The sequence below is a fragment of the Triticum aestivum genome, chromosome 2A (genome assembly GCF_018294505.1).
Source record: "Triticum aestivum cultivar Chinese Spring chromosome 2A, IWGSC CS RefSeq v2.1, whole genome shotgun sequence".
Classification (NCBI taxonomy): Eukaryota; Viridiplantae; Streptophyta; class Magnoliopsida; order Poales; family Poaceae; genus Triticum; species Triticum aestivum.
Genome location: NC_057797.1, coordinates 183,895,109 through 183,908,364, shown reverse-complemented (window position 1 = coordinate 183,908,364; position 13,256 = coordinate 183,895,109). Strand labels below are relative to the sequence as shown.

The window sequence follows — 13,256 nt, the reverse complement described above, 5'->3', positions numbered from 1 at the left end:
TGGCCCTTGCCCTGGAAGGCGCACATAGGAGCCACACACTCCCATGGCAGAGAAGTAGTGCAAATCGAAGCCAAATGCCCCATCTTACTGCATCTCTCACAAAAAGCTTGCGGGAAACTAGCAGGAGTATGACTAGTGGCTTTGCAAATCAGACATGGATCATAGTTTTTGGTTGGGGGCACCTGAGTAGAAGATTCACCCCGCTGAGCAGCATCAGGGATCTGCTTCCTTCTAGGAGCGTTGTCGATGTCGAGATCCGGGGGATTAGAGTTCGGGTGCTTCTCCACCCATACCCCCCCAGATCTGGCCCTCTTGGCCCGCTCCGCAGCGTCGTCCCAGTGCGTGGTGTCGTCCGAGGCCGATGTCTTCTGCTTGTTCGTGGAGAGGTTGTCGCCGGTCGCCTCCCTGGACCAGGAGAACCCACCTCGACCACGGCCCCGATCGAAACGCCCGACGCCGCACCCGAAACGCCCAGCCCCGAAGCCGTCCCTCCGATTGCCATGGAAGAAGCGATCCCCACGTCCATCCATCTCCGCCGGAGCGCGCGGCTTGGAGGCCACCACCGCCGCAAAGGATCTGCAATCCCCTCCAACTTTCCCCTCCCACCACAGAAAAGAGGAAGAAATTTTGGATGTAGGGTTTCGCGGCTCCTCCCAGAAGTGAGAGAACGCGGTGTCTAGGTCACGGGCGGGGGTGGGGTGGGCTTTAATACCTGTTGCGCGTCTCGCCTCCCCGTCATGGCGCCCGAGATCCTCATCCACGTGTCGAGCATCCATGGCGGACGACCCGCCCGCGCCTGGGTGTGGCCCAAGGATGCCCCGGTCCCGCCGCCTCTCTGTGGTGTACCGCGGTACACCATTCGCACCATCATGTGTGTGGATCTGGCTCGGCGCCGCTGTGTGCCCCACCGGAATCTGGTCCCACACCCTGGCGATATGACAGGGGAAGGAGACGGCCTGCCCGATGTCGAGCCGCTCGCCGTCCCTGAGATATCACGCGTCGACCGTCACCCCCTCTCATCAATCAGGGCAATCCGGAGCGTGTCGTGTCGGAGACGGATCTCGCCGTCGGCGAAGGAAAGCGTGCGTGCCACCGTGAGGTTGGCCACGTAGTAGACGAGCCAACGCACGTCGCTCTCCATCACCAAGGTAGATGATCTTCCCCTCTCGACAATGTCCAACGCGGGCTGGGGGTGACGGGCGGTAATGATCAGTAGTTGTTGTTTCCGAACTTTCGGATAGGGAGGAGAGGAGTGCTCACAGCTGGACAAAGGACAGGGTAATTTCTATTTCTAAACCATGGCCAGCTCAAACTGAACTGAAATAGAACTGCGTTTATGCATTGATCGAACTCGAATTGTTGCATTTTGATAGCATTTCTTGTTTGTAGAAATAGAAGATGAAGAGACGCTGCTAAGTTTCCGTATTTGTACCAACGATAATTAATATTTTGGGAGGCATATATTTCATATTTGTATCAATGGTGGAAAAGAGTAGCAAATAAATTATAAAATTATTGAACAACTAAACCATATTTTGTACTATGTTTTCACATGGGTTGTTGTAGAAAGTAGTTTTTTCATGTTGTCATAAAAAGAATTTGGCCCGGTTTTAACTCCAATCCTACCTCCGCCACTAACGTGTTCGTTAAAATGACTGGTGCAGACCGAACGATGCTCATCAACAACACTGAGCATGAATCCAACGCAGCAAAACAAGAATTTTGCATTGCAAACTTAGCTATGGTTCATGGTGCGCTTACTCTGGGTGTTAACAACATGTTGCAGGCTGAAGCAACTATTGGCGGTGGCATGATGGAGGTGAAGCTCAAGGACCTTGTTACATCGACCAACCCTGTGAACATGAAGTTCATCGTGCAAGGAGGAGACATGCCTGGTGGCCGACGAGACGGCGGCGGTACATTTCCTGCTATGGGGCACCGAGTGCGACGCCTTCGAGCCCGGAGACATCGTGTGGCTCACAAGCGGCATCTTCTCCTACCGTAGGGGCAACAAGCTCTTCCTACGGGCTGGTAAGCGAGGACGCGCTGAGAAGGTGGGTGAGTTCACCATAACGTTCGTTGAGACACCCAACATGAGCGAGGTGAGGTGGGGGCCCGATCCAGGCGACCCGGGGAAGATGGTGCAGGAGGCCGTCCTGTCACCCTACTCCCAGGTCTTCGAGCCGCTGCACTGATGCCATTGATTCAGGCTTCCAGCTCTTTGTTGCTCTAGTCAAGCTTGGCAATTAGAGTACTTATTGCTACCATTGTTGATTGGTTTGGCATCACCAATATAGGACACCAAAATTAAAATGCTCTTATGAGATCATATAGGGAGCCTGCACCCTGCTCTCAGCGGACAAATACAACTCATTCTCGCCCCTCTGCGATAACAAATCCAAACTGCGACTAGCTTTTAATCGTTTGCATTCGGGCTCGGTTTCCGGTTTTCTCAACTGCATTGTGATGTTATTCTAACATATGAATTGCAGAAAACCACCAGATTGAAACCTTTTTTTTAAATGAAAGGTAGATTAGGTTCTACCTTATATATTTCAAAACAGGCGCAAGCCTGAGGACCAAAAGGTCAAGTACATGAGGCTCATATTCAGCACCATGGTGCCCTGGCTATAAGTAGCCAGATAAGAGAGAGAAAGAAAGAAGAGAAAAGGCTAGAAGGTGGAAAACATCAGGGAGGCAATGATAGCAGGCTCGTTTAAGCAGAGAAAAAGAAAGAAGAGAAAAGGCTAGAAGGTGGAAAACATCAGGGAGGCAACGATAGCAGGCTCGTTTAAGCAGGGGACAACCATTGGATCCAAGCCTCCATAGCATCTTGATCTGCTATTTTCCGTGCTCTATTTTTCCACAAAGTTAGCAACTGCACTACATATAGCTTGATGTAGGTAGGAGACCATTGCTTGCTGCAGAAAACACGATCGTTCCTTGCGTGCCAGAGCGTGACAGCGGCCACAACAAACATCAAAGAAAATCTGCTAGAGGGTGGCCAGGTATGTAGCGCCTCCTGCATGAAGTTGATGAGATCTGTGGAACTATTGGCAAGGTTCGTCATGTGCAACGAGCCCCAAAGTATTGAAGCCGGAGAGCAACGGAGGACAATATGATCAGTAGATTCACAAGCAGGGCAAATATCACAGTCTTGGTGTGTGGTAATGGACGTCCAGTGTTTCTTGACCATGTTGTCGCGTGAGTTTAGTCGTCCCCGAAAAGCCAACCATACGAAGATGCGGTGTTTCAAGGGGATGACAGGGTCCTAGATCCAAGGACTAACAACAGAAGAAATCCCCCTGAAAGTGAGCAGCTTATAGATGTATGATGTAGAGATTGCCTTATTTTGGAGAGCAGATGAGCGTGCATCAACAAGGCTGGAGGATGGCGCAAGAGCAGCCAGAAGATCACATAGGAAATGCAGCTCCTGAACGGCCATAGCAGATAGGTTGGGGTGCAGCAGGAAGCGCCAACTTCCCTGAAGGAACTGGGAGGCGACAATGCAGCAACCATCGAGAGTGAAGCTGAAAAGAGTGGGCAAAACAAAACGGAGCCGGCCAACAGGCAGCCAACAATCATGACAGAAGGATATGGTCTTGCCAGACCCCAAGTAGCACCGAGAGGAGGCTAAAATCAGCAGAATAAACTGCTTGAAACCTTTCCAAATGGCAGAGTCCCGATGCCAGCTATTCAAGGGTATGATGTTCTGACAGTACTGACGAGCTAACCACTGGTAGCAAGGGATATCGGAGAACTGCAGAACCCTTGCAACAAACTTAGACAACAACGCGTTATTGTGTGCGGCAAAATCCCCGATTCCCAGACCACCAGACGTTCTGGGCAAAGTAACAAACTGCCATGCTACGAGGCACTAACCTCCTTTAGCTGAGCTCTTCCCTTGCCAGAAGAAACCCCTGATCAAGCTTTCAAGTTTGGCAATGGATTCCTTGGGCCATGGGAAGCAAGCCATGTAGTAGCTGGGTATGCTGGCAAGCACGGAGTTGATTAAAGTGAGCCTGAAAGCACAAGTGCTCCCTAGGTGGTTTTGGTAATTAATGACAACATATCTCTTGTTGGACTAAAACTTTTACCTAGTATGTTTCAGATAAAGTTCAAAAATGAAGTGGCATGGACTAGAGGATGTGGAACCCCTTCAAAATGCTAAGGACAAAGGATTGGCTCAAGCTCCAAGCTCAAGACTCCACACTTTCTATCTTAGTGATCCAAGATCACATTGAGTCTATAGGAAAGCCAATACTATTAAGAAGGGATGAGGTGTTGCTTAATGGCTTGCTTGCTCAAAGTGCTTAGTGATATGCTCCAAAGCCCTCAACCACTTTCTCACTTCCAAATTTGTCCTAAACCAAAAGTCAAACTTGGCCCCACCGATTCTTTCTATCCGGAGCCATCGAGTTTAGTTGACATAGCCACTGCCAGAAACCCTAATCACTTCGGTCTCACCGATGGGATCTCGGTCTCACCGAGATGGGCTTGCAAACTCTCTATTACCTGTTGCAATATTTTCGGTCCCACCGAGATATGCAATCGGCCCCACCGAGTTTGCTTGGCCAACTCTCTGTTTCGCTTATTACCCAAATTGGTCCCACCGAGTTTGAGTAATTGGTCAAACCGAGTTCTGGTTTTACCCTAACCCTAGCACATCGGTTCCACCGAGTTGATCTAGCCGGTCCCACCGAAAACCCTAACGGTCACTAGGTTTGCTAAATCAGTCCGACTGAGTTTTTCACTTCGGTCTCACCGAGATTGGTAAATTGTGTGTAACGGTTAGTTTTTGTGTGGAGGCTATATATACCCCTCCACCCACTCTTCATTCGTGGAGAGAGCCATCAGAACATACCTACACTTCCAATACACATTTTCTGAGAGAGAACCACCTACTCATGTGTTGAGGCCAAGATATTCCATTCCTACCATATGAATCTTGATCTCTAGCCTTTCCCAAGTTGCTTTCCACTCAAACCTTCTTTCCACCAAATCCATATCCTGTGAGAGAGAGTTGAGTGTTGGGGAGACTATCATTTGAAGCACAAGAGCAAGGAGTTCATCATCAACACACCATTTGTTACTTCTTGGAGAGTGGTGTCTCCTAGTTTGCTAGGTGTTACTTGGGAGCCTCCGGCAAAGATTGTGGAGTTGAACCAAGGAGTTTGTAAGGGCAAGGAGATTGCCTACTTCGTGAAGATCTACCGCTAGTGAGGCAAGTCCTTCATGGGCGATGGCCATGATGGGATAGACAAGGTTGCTTCTTCGTGGACCCTTCGTGGGTGGAGCCCTTCGTGGGCTCGCGCAACCGTTACCCTTCGTGGGTTGAAGTCTCCATCAATGTGGATGTACGATAGCACCACCTATCGGAACCACGACAAAAACATCTGTGTCTTCAATTGCATTTGAATTCTCCAAACCCTTCCTCTTACATTCTTGCAAGTTGCATGCTTTACTTTCCGCTGCTCATATACTCTTGCATGCTTGCTTGATATGTATTGTGTTTGCTAAACTAGTGCCTAAACTCCACTTCAACTTAAAGAAATTAAAAACTGCAATTTTTGGCACTTAGTGTCTAACCCCCCCCCCTCTAGACACCTCTTCTCGATCCTTTCAATTGGTATCAGAGCATTGGTCTCCATTGCCTTGGTTTAAACACCATTGGAGGAAGATGGATGAGTCTACTTTGGGGAGTCTTAGGCGTAGAGTGCCTATTCTTGATGGAGAATATTTTCATGAGTGGAAAAATGAAATGCTTGAGATTTTCAAGGAATATCACTTGAACAAGTATATTGCTAGCCCTTGTGCACCTCATGTTGATCCCATGCATCCTACCCTTGATGAGTCAATTGACATGATTCACAATCTTAGAACTGTTAATCTTATCACTAGAGGCTTGCCTAGAAACTTGATTGGATGTCTGCCTACTCTTAAGTGTGCCTACACCATACGGAAATTTCTTGAGGAACTCTTTCCAAATTATTCCTTGAAAGATCTAGATGAAATCCTCCATAAGTCTATTGCTTTGATTAAGATGAGTTCCAATGATCCCAAATTTGGTGACTGCTTATTTGAGCTTACTAATCTTACGAGTGCCAAAGGAGATGTTGGAATCATTAGCAATATCATTTCTATAGCTATTAGAATTCATAAAGATAACTATAGAAATGATCATTTATCTAATGAATTGCCCTCTCTAGGAATTGATCAATCACAAGATGATGATGATAGTGACTATGATCTCGATGATGCGATGAGACACTTTGGTCTTATGGCATATCTTCGCGGCTACATGGCTGGAGGAAAGGAATGGGTCCTTGATAGTGGATGTACTGATCATATGAACGGAGATAAAGACATGTTCCATGAGCTTGCTAAAAACGATGACCCTCGAAAGTATGTCACTTTTGGTGATAATTCAAAGGGTAAGGTGGTTGGCCTTGGTAAGGTGGCCATCTCACATGATAGCTCCATACAAAATGTCATGCTCGTTGAATCTCTTGGCTACAACTTACTGTCAGTATCTAGACTTGCAGATTTCGGTTTCAATGTCCTATTTACTGAAGTAGACTGCCAAGTGTTTCGTAGAGATAATCATAAAATGGTCTTTACCGGTATACGTAGAGGAGATCTTTACATTGTTGATTTCACTAAAAAGGCTCAACACAAAACTTGCTTAATTGCTAAATCTTCTAAAGGTTGGTTGTGGCATAGAAGGCTAGGCCATGTGGCATGCGAAACCTTGACAAACTCATTAAAGGAAATCATATCCTTGGTGTTAACGATGTCATATTTGACAAGTATAGACTTTGTAGTGCTTGTCAAGCAGGGAAACAAGTTGGAGGAAGTCATCGCGCTAAGAACATCATGACTACAAGAAGACCACTCGAGCTACTTCACATGGATCTCTTTGGTCCAAATGCCTACAAGAGTCTCGGTGGTAACTCATTTGGTCTAGTCATAGTTGATGAGTTTTCAAGATTTACGTGGGTGTTCTTTCCTGATGACAAATTGCAGGTCCAAAAGATCTTCAAAAACTTTGCTAGGAAGTCTCAAAATCAATTCGACGTGAAGATCAAGAAGGTTCGGAGCGACAACAGAACTGAGTTTAAGAACGCAAATGTGGACACCTTTCTTGACGAAGAAGGGATCTCACATGAGTTCTCGGCTACGTACACACCTCGACAAAATGGAGTTGTTGAGAGGAAGAACCGGACTCTTATCGAGATGGCAAGAACGATGCTTGATGAGTACAAGACGCCAAAATACTTTTGGGCGGAAGCGGTTGAGACAGCTTGTCATGCAACAAATCGTTTGTATCTTCACAAACTACTCGGCAAGACGGCATACGAGCTCCTCACCGGTAACAAACCCCAAGTTGGATACTTTCGAGTATTCGGCTCAAAGTGCTACGTTCTTGATAAGCATCGTCATTCTAAATTTGCTCCGAAGTCTCATGAAGGTTTCCTACTTGGTTATGGCTCAAACTCTCACACATACCGTGTCTACAACAATTTCACCCAAAAGGTTGAAGAAACGGTAGATGTGAAGTTTGATGAATCTAACGGCTCGCAAGTAGAGCAATTGCCAATTGATGTAGGAGACAAAGATCCCTCGGAAGCAATCCAAGGCTTGTCTATCGGCAAGATTCATCCAATGGAGGTGAAGGAGAGTACCTCGTCCGTCCAAGTGGAAGCTTCTACCTCACGACAAGGTGAACCAAGAGTTGATATGGAAGCATCCATGAGTGGGACACACCAAGAAGAAGAAAACGAGGAAGTGCACCAAGACAAACGTCAACAACCTCCTTCTCCACCACGACAAGAGAACGACAACGCCAACAATGAAGAAGGCCAAGAAGAAGAAGAAGATGTTCAACAAAGACCCAGGCAAAAGCTTTCATGAGTTCGAGCAAGAATTGCTAAAGATCATCCCATGGAGCAAATCTACAATGATATCCAAACTGAGAGAATCACTTGCTCAAAAACTCGTTTAGCTAACTTTTGTGAACACTATTCATTCATCTCTCGCATTGAACCTATGAAGGTTGAAGAAGCATTGGAAGATCTGGATTGGATAAACGCTATGCATGAAGAGCTACACAACTTTGAGGGAAATCAAGTGTGGACATTGGTTGAAAAGCCCGACAACAACCACAACATCATCGGTACCAAATGGGTGTTTCGCAACAAGCAAGATGAAGATGGACAAGTGGTTCACAACAAAGCACGTCTCGTCGCCCAAGGCTACACACAAGTCGAAGGTATGGACTATGGTGAGACATATGCTCCCGTTGCTAGACTTGAGTCCATTCGCATCTTACTTGCCTATGCTAATCACCATGATATCACCTTGTACCAAATGGACATTAAAAGTGCTTTTCTAAATGGTGAAATTGAAGAGGAAGTTTATGTTAAGCAACCTCCCGGCTTTGTCAACCCTAAGAAACCTAATCATGTTTACAAACTTCACAAAGCACTTTATGGTCTTAAACAAGCTCCTAGAGCATGGTATAAATGCTTGACCAAGTTCCTTATTGAAAAAGGCTTTGAAATTGGAAAAATATATTCTACTCTTTTTACTAAAAGGGTTAATGGAGAACTATTTGTATGCCAAATTTATGTTGATGATATTATATTTGGATCAACTAACCCTCATTTTAGTGAAAAGTTTGGGAAGCTAATGTTGGAGAAGTTTGAGATGTCTATGATGAGTGAACTGAAATTCTTTCTTGGTTTGCAAATCAAGCAAACTAAGGAAGGCACCTTTGTCTCTCAAATGAAGTACACCAAGGACTTATTCAAGAAGTTCAATATGCAAGAATGCAAACGTATGACTACACCCATGCCTACTAGTGGACACCTTGATTTGACCAAAGATGGTGAACCGGTTGATCAAAAGGTTTATCGCTCTATGATTGGTTCATTGTTATATCTATGTGCTTCATGTCTCGATATCATGCTAAGTGTGTGCATGTGTGCACGATATCAAGCAGCTCCTAAGGAATGTCATCTTAAGGCTGTGAAAAGGATAGTGAGATACTTAATACATACACCAATTTTTGGCATTTGGTATCCAAAGAGGGCTTCCTTTGATCTTGTTGGCTACTCCAACTCGGACTATGCCGGTGACAAGGTTGATAGAAAGTCCACTTCGGGTACTTGTCAATTCCTTGGTAGATCTCTTGTGTCTTGGTCTTCCAAGAAACATACCTCGGTATCCTTATCCACCGTCGAAGCGGAATACATTGCCGCTGGTTCATGTTGTGCTCAATTACTTTGGATGACCCAAACTCTTAAAGATTATGGGATATATGTGAAACATGTTCCATTACTTTGTGACAATGAAAGTGCTATCAAGATTGGTCACAATCCCGTGCAACATTCTCGAACTAAGCATATCGAAGTTTGTCATCATTTCATTCGAGATCATGTTGCTAAGGGTGACATAAACCTTAAGCATGTTCGCACCGATAAGCAATTAGCGGATATATTCACCAAACCACTTGATGAGAAAGTGTTCTGTAGGTTAAGAGGTGAATTGAACATCATTGAAGCATCAAACTTGGAGTAGGAACTCCATTGGATACATGCAAGATTTGAGCTTACGACTAATCTCTTGATATTTCTCCAATGATGATTATCTTATGTCTTGAGAATTTGCATCTTGCATGTTATCTAACCCTTGTATGTACTTGGATGAATCTAATTCTATGAGATTGCAATTCACTCACATCTTGAGCAATCTCTACATCATCAAGTCTCTACACAATGGTGATTGATGACAAGGAAGCACGAAACCTTTCAAACATATCCTTTAACAAATTCTATGTTGAATACACAAGTGCTCTTCCTTGCGAAAACTAACCCATGTAGGTAGATGAACTCAAAATCCAAAGGGTGCTCCCAACTCTTGATGGGCTACATCAACCTTGAGCAACCCACACAAGTTCAACTACATGATCAAGATCACCACCGCCACCCAAGGTATGTTATTCCGTCTTAGAGTAGCTTTACTCCAAGTCATGAGTCAAAGCAACTTGACAAGATGTGAATACATCAAGATAATTAAACGAAAAATGGTAACCCCATTTTGAGCTTAAACGATAAGTACGACCTATGATCAAGTGATCTCACTTGACTCCTAAGTCAATGTACTCTAACATAGGTGACTTTGTCACCGCCCAACTCTAGATGAAGTTCTCTTGTGTTCTTTTCTATGTTCTTGAACTTGTCTCATGCATATTTGTTTCCCCTTTTCAAACTTCATCTAGATCTTTCAGTTTCTTTTTGTTGCTTTTTGTTCTGCAATTTTCTGCATCCAATTCATTGCAATTCTTTGTGAGATCTTATTTGTCTAGTGAGCTGAGGTGACAAGTGTTTTTCTCTGTGATGAACTCGGTTCCACCGGTTTCATGTTTCCGGTCTAACCGAAGATTTTTGGAGCAACCGAAGCATACAACTTGGTGACACCGATTTCACTACAGGGAAAAACATTTTGCCATTTATTCCTGCTTTATTCTTGATCCAGCTCCACTCAATGAATCTTGTCCTCTACAAGCATCACATTTACCTCAATGCTTTGTACTGTGATTCAAGGACCGAACCCATTCACAACACATTCCAGAAGACCCTTCTTGGAAATCGATGTCAAAGTGGGAGAGAGAGATCACATCAAAGCTTAATCATATCTCTAGGGGGAGAGATCTCTAGGGGGAGGGAATACTCCAAGAAAGAGTAATCTTTGAGGCAGATGCTTGATGTTCAAGAGGAGAGATGCCACATGTCTTCTTGGGGGAAAGACATGTTCACATGTGCTTATTTGCATTAGCTCTGTTTTTCTGTTCCCTATCTTCTCCCAGTATCCCATGCTAGATTCAGGAGGAGCAAGACATCCAAGGGAAAGAAAATTCTTAAATTCATTGCATATCCTTCTCTTTGGGGACATGTCAATATCTATCGTGGTACTCTGTACTCACTATACATGTCACCCCTGTCTTGGTACTCTTGTGGTTTCTTTGTTTGCTCTAGCTAGTGGGTGCATCTGTGTTATCTAACCTTGTTTACGCAGGCTCATTCCATCCTAGCCAACTCAAGACCACAAGGTAAGTATATGCATCACGGTCATGTGTATGAGAAATTCTTGCTGATGTACATACTGTTTGCAAGAAGGACTCATAGGCATGAAGGTACATTTCTCATGTTTTCATCACTTGCTCCGATGCATATAGCCAAGATACATGTAACACATTGCTACTCTGTCATGGTTATGCTCTCACATGCTTCTATATTCCATATTCACATGATTGCATACATGTAGGGGGAGCCTATGCTTGTTACATGTCTTTCCAAAGCTTTACTTGCTACTCTCTATATCTTTATCTAAAGCTTTGATGTATGTTGCCATCAATTACCAAAAAGGGGGAGATTGACAGCACAAGTGCTCCCTAGGTGGTTTTGGTAATTAATAACAACATATCTCTTGTTGGACTAACACTTTTACCTAGTATGTTTCAGATAAAGTTCAAAAATGAAGTGGCATGGACTAGAGGATGTGGAACCCCTTCAAAATGCTAAGGACAAAGGATTGTCTCAAGCTCCAAGCTTAAGACTCCACACTTTCTATCTTAGTGATCCAAGATCACATTGAGTCTATAGGAAAGCCAATACTATTAAGAAGGGATGAGGTGTTGCTTAATGGCTTGCTTGCTCAAAGTGCTTAGTGATATGCTCCAAAGCCCTCAACCACTTTCTCACTTCCAAATTTGTCCTAAACCAAAAGTCAAACTCGGCCCCACCGATTCTTTCTATCCGGAGCCACCGAGTTCAGTTGACATAGCCACTGCCAGAAACCCTAATCAGTTCAGTCTCACCGATGGGATCTCGGTCTCACCGAGATGGGCTTGCAAACTCTCTGTTACCTGTTGCAATATTTTCGGTCCCACCGAGATATGCAAATCGGCCCCATCGAGTTTGCTTGGCCAACTCTCTGTTTCGCTTATTACTAAATCGGTCCCACCGAGTTTGAGTAATCGGTCAAACCGAGTTCTGGTTTTACCCTAACCCTAGCACATCGGTTCCACTGAGTTGATCTAGTCGGTCCCACCGAAAACCCTAACGGTCATTAGGTTTGCTAAATCGGTCCGACTGAGTTTTTCACTTCGGTCTCATCGAGATTGGTAAATTGTGTATAACAGTTAGTTTTTGTGTGGAGGCTATATATACCCCTCCACCCACTCTTCATTCGTGGAGAGAGCCATCAGAACATACCTACACTTCCAATACCCATTTTCTCAGAGAGAACCACCTACTCATGTGTTGAGGCCAAGATATTCCATTCCTACCATATGAATCTTGGGCTCTAGCCTTTCCCAAGTTGCTTTCCACTCAAACCTTCTTTCCACCAAATCCATATCCTGTGAGAGAGAGTTGAATGTTGGGGAGACTATCATTTGAAGCACAAGAGCAAGGAGTTCATCATCAACACACCATTTGTTACTTCTTGGAGAGTGGTGTCTCCTAGATTGTCTAGGTGTTACTTGGGAGCCTCCGGCAAAGATTGTGGAGTTGAACCAAGGAGTTTGTAAGGGCAAGGAGATCGCCTACTTCGTGAAGATCTACTGCTAGTGAGGCAAGTCCTTCATGGGCGATGGCCATGATGGGATAGACAAGGTTGCTTCTTCGTGGACCCTTCGTGGGTGGAGCCCTCCGTGGACTCGCGCAACCGTTACCCTTCGTGGGTTGAAGTCTCCATCAACGTGGATGTACGATAGCACAACCTATCGGAACCACGACAAAAACATCCGTGTCTTCAATTGCGTTTGAATTCTCCAAACCCTTCCCCTTACATTCTTGCAAGTTGCATGCTTTACTTTCCGCTTCTCATATACTCTTCGCATGCTTTCTTGATATGTATTGTGTTTGTTAAACTAGTGCCTAAACTCCACTTCAACTTAAAGAAATTAAAAACTGCAACTTTTGGCACTTAGTGTCTAATCCCCCCTCTAGACACCTCTTCTCGATCCTTTCAGAGCCGTCCTCCCGAAGACAAAAAAGTAGCTAACCAGACCGATAACCTCTTATCCACCCTGTGAATTACTGGCAGAAGCAGACCGTGCTTGATCTTGTGCAGAGACAGAGGGAGGCCAAGATAAGTACATGGAAAACTAGAGATCAGGCAACCAAACAGCTCTGCAATATGAGAGGCAGTACTACCATCCATGCACATCGGAGTCAAGGTGCTCTTGT

At 44.9% G+C, this 13,256-nt stretch overlaps 1 pseudogene; it reads left to right on the top strand.

Annotated features, from left to right (window-relative positions):
* Positions 1-1,813: 1,813 nt before the first annotated feature.
* On the top strand, positions 1,814-2,195 carry LOC123185123 (SOSS complex subunit B homolog; annotated as a pseudogene).
* Positions 2,196-13,256: the final 11,061 nt, after the last annotated feature.